The sequence below is a fragment of the Astyanax mexicanus genome, chromosome 2 (genome assembly GCF_023375975.1).
Source record: "Astyanax mexicanus isolate ESR-SI-001 chromosome 2, AstMex3_surface, whole genome shotgun sequence".
Lineage (NCBI taxonomy): Eukaryota > Metazoa > Chordata > Actinopteri > Characiformes > Acestrorhamphidae > Astyanax > Astyanax mexicanus.
The window spans coordinates 48,611,098-48,626,729 of record NC_064409.1 but is presented as its reverse complement, the minus strand read 5'-3'; the positions used below and the strand labels follow the sequence as shown (position 1 = coordinate 48,626,729).

Here is a 15,632-nt window from a genome sequence, read left to right as displayed (position 1 = left end):
CATTAGAAACGATAGCAACTGCCTAGCAACCACTTAGAAACACCTTAGCAACCACTAGGAAAACGTAAGCAACTGTTTAGCAACCGCCTTGCAACCACTTAGCAACCATGTGTAATACATTAGCAAATAACTAGCAACCGCTTAGCAACAGCTTAGCAACCACCTGTAAGACGTTAGCAACTGCCTAGCAACCACTTTCAAGATTTTAGCATTTATCCAAATGTTTTTAGATTTCAGGGTTTAACCAAACATTTTTAGTTTCCAGCGTTTAACCACACATTTTTAGATTTCAACGTTTAACCAAACGTTTTTAGATTTCCGTGTTTTTGGCATTTAGCGTTTAGCAACCATTTTAACTTTTTAACGTTATTAGCGTTCTTTTCCAAGCCAACTTAAAGTTCGTTCACGAACTTTACCTTTTCTAGTTAAGTTGGCTTGGAAAAGCCAACTTACTGTTCTTCGTAATCTTCTTATTCTACTTATTATTATTATTATTATTATTATTATTATTATTCTCGCAACAAAATTTAAAACACTACTCCTCCTACAGCTTTTGACGTAGAATCACGAAATTTTGCAGTATCGTAGAACCTATACCCGGTTAGGTTGCTTGTGCTTTTTGAAGCGATACATCGTACGGTTTTCGTAAAAACTTCGTAAACGTACGCATTTTTTTCCCATAGGAATGAATGGGGCGAAATTTTAAACGTCCGTAACCGCCACAATTTTTGACATACAAATACAAAAATCGGACGGTCTATAGAACTTACCGCGTTCTTTCCGAAAATGTAAACGTTTTGACGATACGTCGTACGGTTTTCGTACAATTGTCGTACGAAGTTTTCCCATAGAAATGAATGGGGGGCCCAGAGTTCCATCTCGCACACGAGCAGCTCTGCGCACGGAACCCCTTCTCTCCCCTGCTCCTCCAGTACTGTGAGTGTATGGAGGAGCTGCTGTAAGGAGCAGCTATCAGTCAAAAGTTTGGACACCCCGGCACCGCAGCCAGGGCTTAGCAACCACCTATTAACTGCTTAGCAACCACCTGGAAAACGTTAGCAACTGCCTAGCAACCACTTAGCAACACCTTAGCAACCACCTGGAAAACGTTAGCAACTGCCTAGCAACCACTTAGCAACCACTTTAGAAATTATAGCAACTGCCTAGCAACCAGTTAGCAACACCTTAGCAACCACCTGGAAAACGTTAGAAACAGCCTAGCAACAGCTTAGCAACCACTTTAGAAACGATAGCAACTGCCTAGCAACCACTTAGCAACACCTTAGCAACCACTAGGAAAACGTTAGCAACTGCCTAGCAACCACTTAGCAACCACTTTAGAAATTATAGCAACTGCCTAGCAACCAGTTAGCAACACCTTAGCAACCACCTGGAAAACGTTAGCAACTGCCTAGCAACCACTTAGCAACACCTTAGCAACCACCTGGAAAACGTTAGCAACTGCCTAGCAACCACTTAGCAACCACTTTAGAAATGATAGCAACTGCCTAGCAACCAGTTAGCAACACCTTAGCAACCACCAGGAAAACGTTAGAAACAGCCTAGCAACAGCTTAGCAACCACTTTAGAAACGATAGCAACTGCCTAGCAACCACTTAGCAACACCTTAGCAACCACTAGGAAAACGTTAGCAACTGCCTAGCAACCACTTAGCAACCACTTTAGAAATTATAGCAACTGCCTAGCAACCAGTTAGCAACACCTTAGCAACCACCTGGAAAACGTTAGCAACTGCCTAGCAACCACTTAGCAACACCTTAGCAACCACCTGGAAAACGTTAGCAACTGCCTAGCAACCACTTAGCAACCACTTTAGAAATTATAGCAACTGCCTAGCAACCAGTTAGCAACACCTTAGCAACCACTAGGAAAACGTTAGAAACAGCCTAGCAACAGCTTAGCAACCACTTTAGAAACGATAGCAACTGCCTAGCAACCACTTAGCAACACCTTAGCAACCACTAGGAAAACGTTAGCAACTGCCTAGCAACCACTTAGCAACCACTTTAGAAATTATAGCAACTGCCTAGCAACCAGTTAGCAACACCTTAGCAACCACCTGGAAAACGTTAGCAACTGCCTAGCAACCACTTAGCAACACCTTAGCAACCACCTGGAAAACGTTAGCAACTGCCTAGCAACCACTTAGCAACCACTTTAGAAATTATAGCAACTGCCTAGCAACCAGTTAGCAACACCTTAGCAACCACCAGGAAAACGTTAGAAACAGCCTAGCAACAGCTTAGCAACCACTTTAGAAACGATAGCAACTGCCTAGCAACCACTTAGCAACACCTTAGCAACCACTAGGAAAACGTTAGCAACTGCCTAGCAACCACTTAGCAACCACTTTAGAAATTATAGCAACTGCCTAGCAACCAGTTAGCAACACCTTAGCAACCACCTGGAAAACGTTAGCAACTGCCTAGCAACCACTTAGCAACACCTTAGCAACCACTAGGAAAACGTTAGCAACTGCCTAGCAACCACTTAGCAACCACTTTAGAAATTATAGCAACTGCCTAGCAACCAGTTAGCAACACCTTAGCAACCACCTGGAAAACGTTAGCAACTGCCTAGCAACCACTTAGCAACACCTTAGCAACCACCTGGAAAACGTTAGCAACTGCCTAGCAACCACTTAGCAACCACTTTAGAAATTATAGCAACTGCCTAGCAACCAGTTAGCAACACCTTAGCAACCACCAGGAAAACGTTAGAAACAGCCTAGCAACAGCTTAGCAACCACTTTAGAAACGATAGCAACTGCCTAGCAACCACTTAGCAACACCTTAGCAACCACTAGGAAAACGTTAGCAACTGCCTAGCAACCACTTAGCAACCACTTTAGAAATTATAGCAACTGCCTAGCAACCAGTTAGCAACACCTTAGCAACCACCTGGAAAACGTTAGCAACTGCCTAGCAACCACTTAGCAACACCTTAGCAACCACCTGGAAAACGTTAGCAATGGCCTAGCAACCACTTAGCAACCACTTTAGAAATTATAGCAACTGCCTAGCAACCAGTTAGCAACACCTTAGCAACCACCAGGAAAACGTTAGAAACAGCCTAGCAACAGCTTAGCAACCACATTAGAAACGATAGCAACTGCCTAGCAACCACTTAGAAACACCTTAGCAACCACTAGGAAAACGTAAGCAACTGTTTAGCAACCGCCTTGCAACCACTTAGCAACCATGTGTAATACATTAGCAAATAACTAGCAACCGCTTAGCAACAGCTTAGCAACCACCTGTAAGACGTTAGCAACTGCCTAGCAACCACTTTCAAGATTTTAGCATTTATCCAAATGTTTTTAGATTTCAGGGTTTAACCAAACATTTTTAGTTTCCAGCGTTTAACCACACATTTTTAGATTTCAACGTTTAACCAAACGTTTTTAGATTTCCGTGTTTTTGGCATTTAGCGTTTAGCAACCATTTTAACTTTTTAACGTTATTAGCGTTCTTTTCCAAGCCAACTTAAAGTTCGTTCACGAACTTTACCTTTTCTAGTTATTATTATTATTCCGCGCTCAAAATTTAATCGACTACTCCTCCTAGGGCTTTTGACGTAGAACCACGAAATTTTGCAGTATCGTAGGACCTATACCCGAATAGGTTGCTTGTGCTTTTTTAAGCGATACATCGTACGGTTTTCGTAAAAACTTCGTAAACGTGCGCTTTTTTTTCCCATAGGAAATGAATAGGGGACAACTTTGAACGTCTGTGTAGGTAACAATTTTTGACATACAAAGACAAAAATCGGACGGTCTATAGAACTTACCGCTTTCTTTCCGAAATTTTTAACGTTTCGACGATACGTCGTACGGTTTTCGTACAAATGTCGTACGAAGTTTTCCCATTGAAATGAATGGGGGGCCCAGAGTTCTAACTCGCACACGAGCAGCTCTGCGCACGGAACCCCTTCTCTCCCCTGCTCCTCCAGTACTGTGAGTGTATGGAGGAGCTGCTGTATGGAGCAGCTATCAGTCAAAAGTTTGGACACCCCGGCACCCCAGCCAGGGTTTAGCAACCACCTATTAACTGCTTAGCAACCACCTGGAAAACGTTAGCAACTGCCTAGCAACCACTTAGCAACACCTTAGCAACCACCTGGAAAACGTTAGCAACTGCCAAGCAAACACTTAGCAACCACTTTAGAAATGATAGCAACTGCCTAGCAACCACTTAGCAACCACTTTAGAAATGATAGCAACTGCCTAGCAACCACTTAGCAACCACATGGAAAACATTAGCAACTGCCTAGCAACCACGTAGCAACCACTTTAGAAACGATAGCAACTGCCTAGCAACCACTTAGCAACACCTTAACAACCACTAGGAAAATGTTAGCAACTGCCTAGCAACCACTTAGCAACCACTTTAGAAATGATAGCAACTACCTAGCAACCACTTAGCAACCACATGGAAAACGTTAGCAACTGCCTAGCAACCACTTAGCAACCACTTTAGAAACGATAGCAACTGCCTAGCAACCACTTAGCAACCACTTTAGAAATGATAGCAACCACTTAGCAACACCTTAGCAACCACCTGGAAAACGTTAGCAACTGCCTAGCAACCACTTAGCAACCACTTTAGAAATGATAGCAACTGCCTAGCAACCACTTAGCAACCACTTTAGAAATGATAGCAACTGCCTAGCAACCACTTAGCAACCACATGGAAAATGTTAGCAACTGCCTAGCAACCACTTAGCAACCACTTTAGAAACGATAGCAACTGCCTAGCAACCACTTAGCAACGCCTAAACAACCACTAGGAAAACGTTAGCAACTGCCTAGCAACCACTTAACAACCACTTTAGAAACGATAGCAACTGCCTAGCAACCACTTAGCAACACCTTAGCAACCACTAGGAAAACGTTAGCAACTGCCTAGCAACAGCTTAGCAACCACTTTAGAAACGATAGCAACTGCCTAGCAACCACTTAGCAACCACTTTAGAAACGATAGCAACTGCCTAGCAACCACTTAGCAACACCTTAGCAACTACTAGGAAAACATTAGCAACTGCCTAGCAACCAATTAGCAACCACTTTAGAAATGATAGCAACTGCCTAGCAACCACTTAGCAACATCTTAGCAACCACTAGGTAAATGTTAGCAACTGCCTAGCAACCACTTAGCAACCACTTTAGAAACGATAGCAACTGCCTAGCAACCACTTAGCAACACCTTAGCAACCACTAGGAAAACGTTAGCAACCACCTAGCAACCACTTAGAAACACCTTAGCAACCACCACAGATACCATAGCAACACCTTAGCAACCACCGAGCAACACCCTAGCAACCACCTAGCGACACCTTAGCAACCACCCCGGATACCATAGCAACACCTTAGCAACAACCTAGCAACACCCTAGCAACCACCTAGCAACACCTTAGCAACTACCTGGTATATGTTAGCAATTGCCTAGCAACCAGTTAGCAATAGCTTAGCAACCACCTGGAAAACATTAGCAACTGCCTAGCAACAGCTTAGCAACCTTTTCAGAAATGATAGCAACTGCCTAGCAACACATTAGCAATCAAAAGTTTAACCAAAAGTTTTACGATTTCAGCATTTAAACAAGCGTTTTTAGATTTCAGTGTTTAATCAAACGTTTTTAGATTTCAGCGTTTAACCAAACGTTTTTAGATTTCAGCGTTTAATCAAACGTTTTTAGATTTCAGCGTTTAATCAAACGTTTTTAGATTTCAGCGTTTAACCAAATGTTTTTAGATTTCAGCGTTTAACCAAACGTTTTTAGATTTCAGCGTTTAACCAAACGTTTTTTTAGATTTCAGCGTTTAATCAAACGTTTTTAGATTTCAGCGTTTAATCAAACGTTTTTAGATTTCAGCGTTTAACCAAATGTTTTTAGATTTCAGCGTTTAATCAAACGTTTTTAGATTTCAGCGTTTAACCAAACGTTTTTAGATTTCAGCGTTTAACCAAATGTTTTTAGATTTCAGCGTTTAACCAAATGTTTTTAGATTTCAGCGTTTTTAGCATTTAGCATTTAGCCAAAAGTTAACAGCATATCAATGACTCTTCACACTCTTCAGACGGAAAAAGCTTAGCAACCATTTTAACTTTTTAACGTTATTAGCATTCTTTTCCAAGCCAACTTAAAGTTCGTTCACGAACTTTGCCTTTTCTAGTTTCATTTGATTTCTTTAGGCCCCTTCTAAAGATGTTCTTACCTTTAACTTCTATTCCTTTTGTACTTCAATATTGTAAGTCACTTTGGACAAAAGCGTCTGCCAAATGTAATGTTATGTAATTAAATAATAATAATCTAATTAATGTAACTGTCTGTTTAAATCTTCTTGTAAACACTTATCATTTTAATAATTGTAGGTTGTGTGTTCTTCATACAGAACATAACATTACTAAAAAGACAGTTTATTAACATTACATAAAATAACATTTAGCTTATATAACATATTTATAAAAGCATTTTTCCCTTTTCATCTGATTAATAATTGATTAATCAGAAAATAAACAACAAATGTATGAATAATTTAAAATAATGTTTGCATCCCTTATGTAGTGCATTATGAATACCATGCCATGTTAGATCATTGATTTCTGGTGACTTAAATATGAGAAATTCTGCATTTTATTATATAACAATGTATAATAAAAGATTTATGCCGTTCCATTTTATTGTCCCAATGTCACGCATCCTAATAAATACTGCAGTGCTCTGAAGTTTTGTAAAATTATTCCATTTGGAAATATTGACCTTGTACCAAATAGAGAAATGCTGGGTGCAATTTCTGCATTTTAACTGATCCCCAGTCTGTGTAACAGCAGGGATCTACATCTTCTGCTCTGCTTGACCCTCTTCTTTTGTGGTTTAAAGAAGCTCAAGGCTTTCTGTACGTACACAGCCACAATCCATCAGGAGAACAGCTGCCTGTGGGTTTATGCCAGCTCTCAAAGACAGCGCTTCACCACAAAACCCCAAGTATTACAGTGATTTTATCTTGATAAAGGGTGATGTGAGGCATTGTGAGACGCACAGTTAAACCCACAACAGCTTCCAGTGGCTGCAGCTTTAATACTACAGTGTAAAACGGTATTACAAAATACACTATAATCAGATACAATCCTCAAGTGTCATTCCATTTAGTGTGTGTTTTTTTTTTAGAACTAATTAGCACTGTTGGCCTGTTTTTATCACCTCTTTGAATATAGTTCACCCAATGAGGGTTAGTTTTCTCATAAGCAATTTTAGCAAACAAAAAAGAGCCTAATGAATGAGGTTTTGTTAGAATTACCAAAGATTTTCTGAAGAGCTTCTGTAAATCAAACTCAATGGACGTGTTTTATGACCCTGACCCTGAAACAACATTCAAACATTCAAACTTTAAACATTGATTAAAGCAGTATTATTATACTGATAATGAAATCTGATTGGAAAACAGATGATTAAATCTTCTTAGCTGTTGTAAAATTTAAACCTATAACTGAATAAAATATAGGAGTGTATCGATTTTTTAATTAGTAGTTTACATTTAAAGATTGATGTCAGACAGTGGTTGATTTAGTGTTGTGTTTAATATTTGTTTTTATTTTTTTTTCTAAAATTTGATCAATAACAATCACATTATGTCAATTTGTTTAGAGTATTGCAATGTATTGTGATGTGTATTGAATTATAAACCCTGTATTGTTCTTGCAAATACACAGCACTAATAAATAAGCTATATGCATACCGTATTTTTTGCACCGGATTATAAGGCGCACTATCCATCAATAAATATCTATTTTCTGGTCTGTTTTTTACACATAAGGGGCACCAGATTATAAGCCGCATTTTAAGAGACACTAAAAGGAATTTCTAATTCAGCAGGTCTCGCAGCTTGGTGGTGGTTGAGTTAGTTGTACTTACTTAGTTGTACTTACTACAGCTTAGTACAGCTGAGTAAACAAAACTGTAATAAAAAGACTTTCTTTTAAAGTCAAACGAGCGCTGGATGTTAATCTACAGAGATTTCTTTGCTGAAAACTTGTTTATTTGGGTGAGTAAAGCACTTCTTTTTATTTACAGTAAGCTTAGATTCCCGAATTCCTGCAGCACCAAAGCTGGAGCATAAGCATTAGCATTAGCGGCTAACCGCGAGCGGTTAGAGTGTGGAACCCTGAGTGTTCCGGTAAGCCATGGCGATATTAGCTAGCGGTTTGTCCTATGTAGCTTATTTTAACACAGTAAACACGAAGGCTACGGTCCGATAAACTCACCTCTGAATGACGAAAGAGTTAGCGGCTAATGCTAATGCTGCTTCAGCAGTGCTAGCCGGGGTTAGCAATAAGCTACAGGCCGATAATACTTCATTCAAAACTGGGAAATGGAGGCTTATATGATTTTAAATGCGCCTTATAGTGCGAAAAATATGGTACATCGTATGTGGGTGGTTTTATAGTTAATACGTATAGTAGTGTGTTACAGTTAATAAAATACATTATATTCATTATCCTTTGGTTTTAAGACAATCCCTAACCCTAATAAATAGTGACCCCTGTTGTTTGTGTGCTGAATTGCAGGCAAACCCACCTAAAGCATCACTTTGTTTGATTACAAAGGGTCTCCGCAGATAATTCAGTTTTCTGTGAGATTGAGTTTTAAAGGACTCGTGGTGTGAATAGAAAGGTCTAAACTCTAATTAGTGCCAAAGAGGAACAAAAAGGGACTTTTTATTACATTGTGAACACAAAAAGCCCTGAGGTCAGGTGCAGCTGGTTCCTTTTTTTAAAGGACTTTCTGTTGATTTAAAGTTCGGATAAACATTCCGGTAATTAACTTTTAGCAAGGTCACACGGGAGTTAGAGTGAATTTAATATTTAGTTTGGGTTGCAGTTTGTATATGAGAGTTTAAATCAGATTTTATCAGTGATTAAAATTGGAGAGACCACAATACTCAAAACCAAAGGTCAAATTACATTTCAAAAACATATTTTTAAACAGATAATAGGCTGAACTTGTGTGATCTTAGATAATTGGCATTGCAAAAATGGCCTCATAGTGAACTGACTTGCCTTTAAGGACCTAGACGTAACGAGGCTGGAGGTAGAGTGAGGCAGAGCAAAGCAAAATAGAGGCCCACAGGAAACTTGCACTATAAGCTACTTTTTAGCCTGGGAAAAACAAGTGCGGGCAAGCTGAGCATCTTATTTTATTGTGTTTCACATCGATATCAGGATAAACAAAAAGTGTTATTGCTCATCACATATTTTGTCCATAACATTAAACCCTGGTTCCAACAGTCAGCAGCCACAGCTGATCTAAACTACCCCATAACAAGAGAATAAGAATGTGGCCAAGTGTTTTTAGGTAGCTTTTTTTGTGTTCAAGAAATAGCAGGTGACAGGAATGGTGGAGGTCAAGTTGAGGTCTGGAAGACCAAGAAAACGTTCTAGAGAGAACTGTGTGTAGGTTTGATGGAATGTCAAATGAAAAATTCTGTTTGACTGAAGAAGACCTCAGGTAGATTTAACACTCTGGAGTGGCTATTCTACTGTGTAGCAGCTTCTGAACAAATATGACCTTCATAGAGAAGTAAAAAAAAAAAAAAAAAAAAAAAAAACTTTTCCATCACAAACGTCATCCTCAGTCATCTGCAAAGCTGTATTCTGGAAACAAGTTCTATATAATAACATTTAAACTGTAACTTTTTTACCACAATCAGTAAAGGTATATTTGGAGTGAAAAAATGGTTTAGAATGTAAATAAACTAAATAAAGCTTTTCAGTCCAGGAAGACACTTGAGCTGTTAAACACTAATGTGGATTGGTCATTTTTTGTTTTTTGTTTGTTCAGCAGCCAGAGCACAGGAAACATTTTAATTAATTACCAGCAAATTCTGTAAGCAAACATTGCATGATCTGCATAAGGCTGAATATAGAAAGTGATGGCTTCTTCCAAAGATCAGTAATGATCCTAAATCTACCTCAGAATCCACAATAGGTACCAGCAGTAACTTTTGCCATAAACGTTACAATCCCTCAGTCATAAACTTTATTACAATGTCTGGAAATATCTTCAGAAAACGAAGCCGTTTGCAAGGTAGAATAGATGAAATCCCCACCAACCCCACTTAAATAAAACACTCAACTTTTTTAGCCAAGCTTTGCTTTAAGCAGTTTTCCTTTTTTCCGTTTTTAAATAAAAAGTAAAATAAGTAGTTGTTTTATAAGTAGAGTACCAGTCAAAAGTTTGGACACACCTTCTCATCCAATGTTTTACTTTATATATTAACTACATTTATTTTCTACATTCATAAAGTGTGTGCACCAACTTTGCTCTTAGTGAGCACTATAGCTTTTCCATCTTGAAGTTTAGAATTGTGAGATGCAGGCCCTACTACCTTCCTTGTGAATTAACTGTTAATATACAGTACAGTACATATACATATATACAAATCACTGAGATGGTGATTTGAGGTGATTGAGGATGAGCTGGAAGGAAAAACAGCAGCTATTGTTCAGCACCTCCAGAAACTCCTTTAAGACTCTGAAAACTATTCCAGGTGACTGTACGTCATGAAGACACTTAGATTAAAATACCCAGAGTGAGCAGATCCGTCCTCAAAGCTAAAGGATAAAACACATATATATATATGTGTATATATTTTGTGTACTAAATAATTTTTGTGCATTTTCCTGTATAGCTTTAATGTCTTCAATATTAAACTTACCATGGAAAAAATTATTACAAGAAAGAAAACCCATGGAATAAGAAGAGGTGTATTTAAACTTTTGACTGGTACTGTACTGTATTTTTTATATATGTCAGCCTTTTAGAAATCTGGTTGGTCAGTTTTTTTGATCACTTATTCACAGGAACAGAAATATTGAACAGGATTGCTCAAAGTGCATGTTTCTTTTAAATACCTTTACTTTAACTGCTCCTGTGAAAGTTTTTTAAAAACTTCAAAGCCGGGTTTCTTTTTTTTTTAAGTTGTTTACGTCTCCGGATCTCTCATGGTCCTGCTGATCTTCCCAGAGCGTCTGAGAAAGATGCTTCAAAAGGTTTAATAGCATAAGCATGTTCTAAAATAAACGCGGATCATGAAATTTAATGGAGGAACTAAAGAACTGAGCACCACTGGAAATATAGGTCAGTTCTCACTGTGGCGTACACACTTATGCAGCAGGGCGATAGTGATTTAGATGGGCACAGTGGGTTTGGAGTGTGTGTGTGTGTGTGTGTGTGTGTGTGTTACCATACTCTAATAAATTGGAATGGGTTTAGCTTTGATCCATGTCTTGCGTGTCTGAACGAAGGCCTACTTAGGCAATAAAAGTTTGATTGCGGGGCCGGGCGGAGGGATATTAAAGTTTTATACGGACACGGCGTGATTCAGCCGCTGCTTTATACCTGCATCAGAAACAAGCGACGGGCGTACAGCAGAAGCAGGAGTGTTAGTTTTATGTGACAGGCTCAGAAATAGAAAACTGTGAAAGAGAATGAGTCACTTTTCCCATCACACACTTTCCTCTGTGTGTGTGTGTGTATATCACCTAAGCTGTTACCTCTCTGCCTTGAGGTGTGATGTTTTCACTTTTTCGTGACCCTTCCTGTTGGTTTCTTCATGGAGAGGTGGACGGAGCTCTCTCGGGACGTGTCTCTGATGGTATTTTCCTATGCTTTTATTTCCAAGGCCTTTTTTTCCTCATTCTATTATAAAGATTGACGCACGGCTGGATCTGTTTGTCTCCGTGCTGCGGAAGCCAGGTCCCCAGGAGAGGCGGCAGATGTGATTTGGGTACTGACTGACAGAAAGAAGCTTTTTCTACTCTGCCTCTCTCTCTCTCTCTCTCTCTCTCTCTCCAGCACAACACTCTGCCTACAGTTAGACGTTTGGGACACAGGCGCACTTGTGACAAAAATGGTAATTGCGAATGCTTTTGAATGACAGTGTGGTGGCACTCATTAATTGAGACAAATGTGCTCCTCAGTAATGCATTCACAGATACTCTGGTATGCACTTTGTTGAGCTGTGGGATCTGAGATCTGCTCACAAAACGCTGGAAACACGAACGTCAGATTGAGCGGCGTGCCTGCAGGGGGCTCTGTGGAAGTCTGTAAGTTTGTAGGAGCTCTTGTTTGCTAAGAGCAGCTGTTAAACTGGTATTAGTGCCAGTGCATTTTTGCAACAGCTGAAGGAAATGCATTAGTTGCAGTGCAATTGTAATTGATCTGTCCACACTTTGCCTACAAATGCATTCTTAATAACTCATAGAAACTGTTAAAAGGTTGGGCAGACTGATGAGAAGTTGTCATGTTCTGTCGTGATTTGGGCAGCCGTGTTTTTTTTTTAGCACCCGAACATCTCTTTCAGATAGTTTCCTCTTACAGCGTCCACAGTTAATCCTGTTGGATGTGGTTCGTCCTTCTCGGTTGTATGCTGACATTACCCTGGATACCGTGGCTCTTGATGCATCACAAAGACTTGCTGTCTTGGTCACAGATGGCACCAGCAAGATGTGCATCAACAATTTGTCCTCTTTTGAACTCTGGTATGTCACCAATAATGTTGAGTGCATTGCAATATTTTGAGCAAAACTGTGTTCTTACCCTGCTAATTGAACCTTCACACTCTGCTCTTACTGGTGCAATGTGCAATTAATGAAGATTGGCCACCAGGCTGCTCCAATTTAGCCATAAAACCTCATTGTCCAACCCCTGTATATGTAAATATATGTAAATGGTGAAGGCACTGAGACACACATGAGAACACATGGGGGTATAGCTACAGCTAGCTAACCATTCTGCTTAGGGAGCTACAACTCTAACAATTTGCACCGAAATCTATTACTTGTGAGGGGGAGCTACAGATTTCTGTGCAAGTGTGCAGAGCTGTAGCTGCCGATGCAGAACGGTTAGCTAGCTGTAGCTATACCCCTATGTATTCCTGTGTGTGTGTCTCAGGACTTCACCATTCATGCTGGGTTGAGTTGAACACAGCCTTGCTGTCTAGAGAAACAGTTCAGTGGGCGTGTCAATGGCATTTTTAAATTCATATGAAGCAACAGATGTAGTCGATCGTAAGTTTAATAAACACTCATACATTGAGGAACAGCAACAGGAGCTCCTCAGATAAAGTGCTGTTGTAATTTTTCTCCAGGCAGGACGGAGCGTTTGACTTCACTGAGCTCAGCTACCAAAGCCCAGGGCGTTAGCTTGTTATGCTAAGTGGTTAGCGTTAGCTAGCGAGCAGTATCTGCTTCTTTGGTGGTGCTGTTCTAACCAGCGCTCCGCAGTGCCACTAGTGGTATGGCAGCATGTAAAAAATAAACCTGTATATCGCCCAGCACTATATATATATTTTTTTTAACCATAAGAAACTGTACTTCTGAACACCATGTACCTGGGGCTGCAGCTCTTGCCTGTATGAACTGCATTCGCAAATGTGAATATATAATTTATAAAAAAATACACTATTAGAGTATTTTTAACTCTCTCTATTTGTGAGCATGAGAAATCGTTTCTGAGGAGGAGAAAGCTTTTTCCACATCATCGGAGATATTTGGGTGCTTTAGCCCCTTAATGTAATGATCACATTGCTGGCATTCTCTTTGCAGTGACATTGGGCTTTCTGAGGGGATGAAGCGCTGAAGGTCTTTAAGCAGCTAGCTCTGGATAAGCTCTAAATTATGGAGTGTCCCTTTCTTTCATGTCTCTGTCTGCAAAGTGCTGCTGTGTGTTATTAACATTTCAGATCTGCTTAAAGTGAAGCCGTAAGTCATAGGAGGTAATTTCTAAACTGAAAATAGGCCATTCACATGAAGAAGGTTTGCTTTTATAAGAGAGGATTTGAGAGATCAGAGGAAGACTCTGTTTAAGAAGACTCTGAAAAATTGCTTAATGATTCTCCCAGTCTGAGGATCTGTCAGTTTTTGCATCTATGGTCAGGAGGAGAGGTAAACTGTGCACATTGTGACCACTGAGACAATAGAGCACCTCAGCAGCTTTAACCATGTGCCACTTTCAAAACCACACCTCAGCAACCTTCACTGTGGACTGTATTCTGTCTGGTAGTCCATGTGGTAAAGAGGGACATATCTGTAGCTTCTATAGAGACATACATACATGTGTGCACACACACACAGTCTGACTTCATCCAGCTTTATCTCTAGCTGTCAGTCATTTGCAAGGAGTAGGTTGGTGCTAGCCTGTTTAGCTTAGTTTGCCTCACGAGTACAAGTACTATATAGGGCTGCAATGATTAGTCAAAATAATCATCAATGTCGATTATTTAAAATTGTCAACTACAAAGTTCATTGTCGACTAATCGTTAATGTGTAACAGCACTGCATTACACAAAGTGCTGGGGACAGAATCGCAATGGGAGATGGGTAAATGGCTCACACAGTTTACACTCAACTTCGGCTGTGTCTCTAACAGTGCCCAAACACAACAGATTCATTACATATTTACTCACTAAATATCAGTACTTTCCACATTTAAACAACATTTAGACATTTTAATACATTTTAAATCTCATGTTTAGCTGTTTCTATCGTTTTTAGAGATGAAGAATATGGCAGAAATAATTGTTGAGTAATCGACAAATCGAAAAAAATAATCGACTAATAATCGAATAATAGTCGATTACCAAAATAGTCATTAGTTGCAGCCCTAGTATTATGGCCTGTAGGGCTGTAGAGCTGTTTTGGTGGAAGCTACTGGCGACTGATTACTGCACATCTTAATTATCTTCTTTTGTCTGTATCTTAATGTCATTTGTGTTATTGTTTTGTGTTTTATATACCTTACTCAGATAGATACATATCGTCGCTGTCGATTTTTAGTTTACTACATCATTTGAACACACAAACTGTCCCTTATATTGTGCCAAGAATTCTTGATGAACAGACCAATAGAAACTCTTCAAAATGACCTGAAATAAACTATTTTTACATTGACTTGCATTGAAGGTTTGGAAGATTTTTTTCTCTTTTTTAAAGTTGCTGTTTTAAAGATAGATGCATGTTATAATCATACAATCATACAACATTTGGGCAACAATTTTTATTTCTTGTTTCTCATTTATTTTTCATACAGGATCCTCCCCTAGGCACATACAGCACACATACCAGTACATAACTTGGCAGTGTACGTGTTGGTGCATGTTGAAAGGATGTAGGCATTTCATTCATAACCTCATAGTCATAATCCTCTTTAAACACCTCTTTGCATAGGATCAGCCTGCTGTCCCTGATGCTCTGTGGGAAGCCCCCTCTCTATTCCCCCCCAAGTGAAGTTTCAATGACTTCTCACCCAATCCTTCCATTTCCAGCATGATCAGATATCACATTGTGTCATCTCTCATTGTGAAATGATGCGCTCTCATTTGCCCATTCACACCCGTCCCTCCAAGCCTCTGAGTGCATACTTCAGCAGTGAGCAGCGCTCAGCTCAGGGAGCAGGGAGGTCCAGGCCGAGCCCACAGAGTTCCTGAGTTACAGCGCTGTAGAGCAGGATCAGTTTCAGGCCCATCACTTTAAATCAGCCCCCAATACATTACCGCCGCTGCCAACCGGTGACACACAGTTCAGAAGCTGTAAGAGCCGCAGAATGCATCTT

At 39.8% G+C, this 15,632-nt stretch overlaps 1 protein-coding gene across 8 annotated transcripts in view; it reads left to right on the top strand.

Moving 5' to 3' along the window:
* Positions 1-15,632, top strand: part of LOC103047119 (neogenin) — a 231,936-nt gene that overhangs the window by 155,221 nt on the left and 61,083 nt on the right. The gene's annotated exons all lie outside the window — the stretch shown is intronic.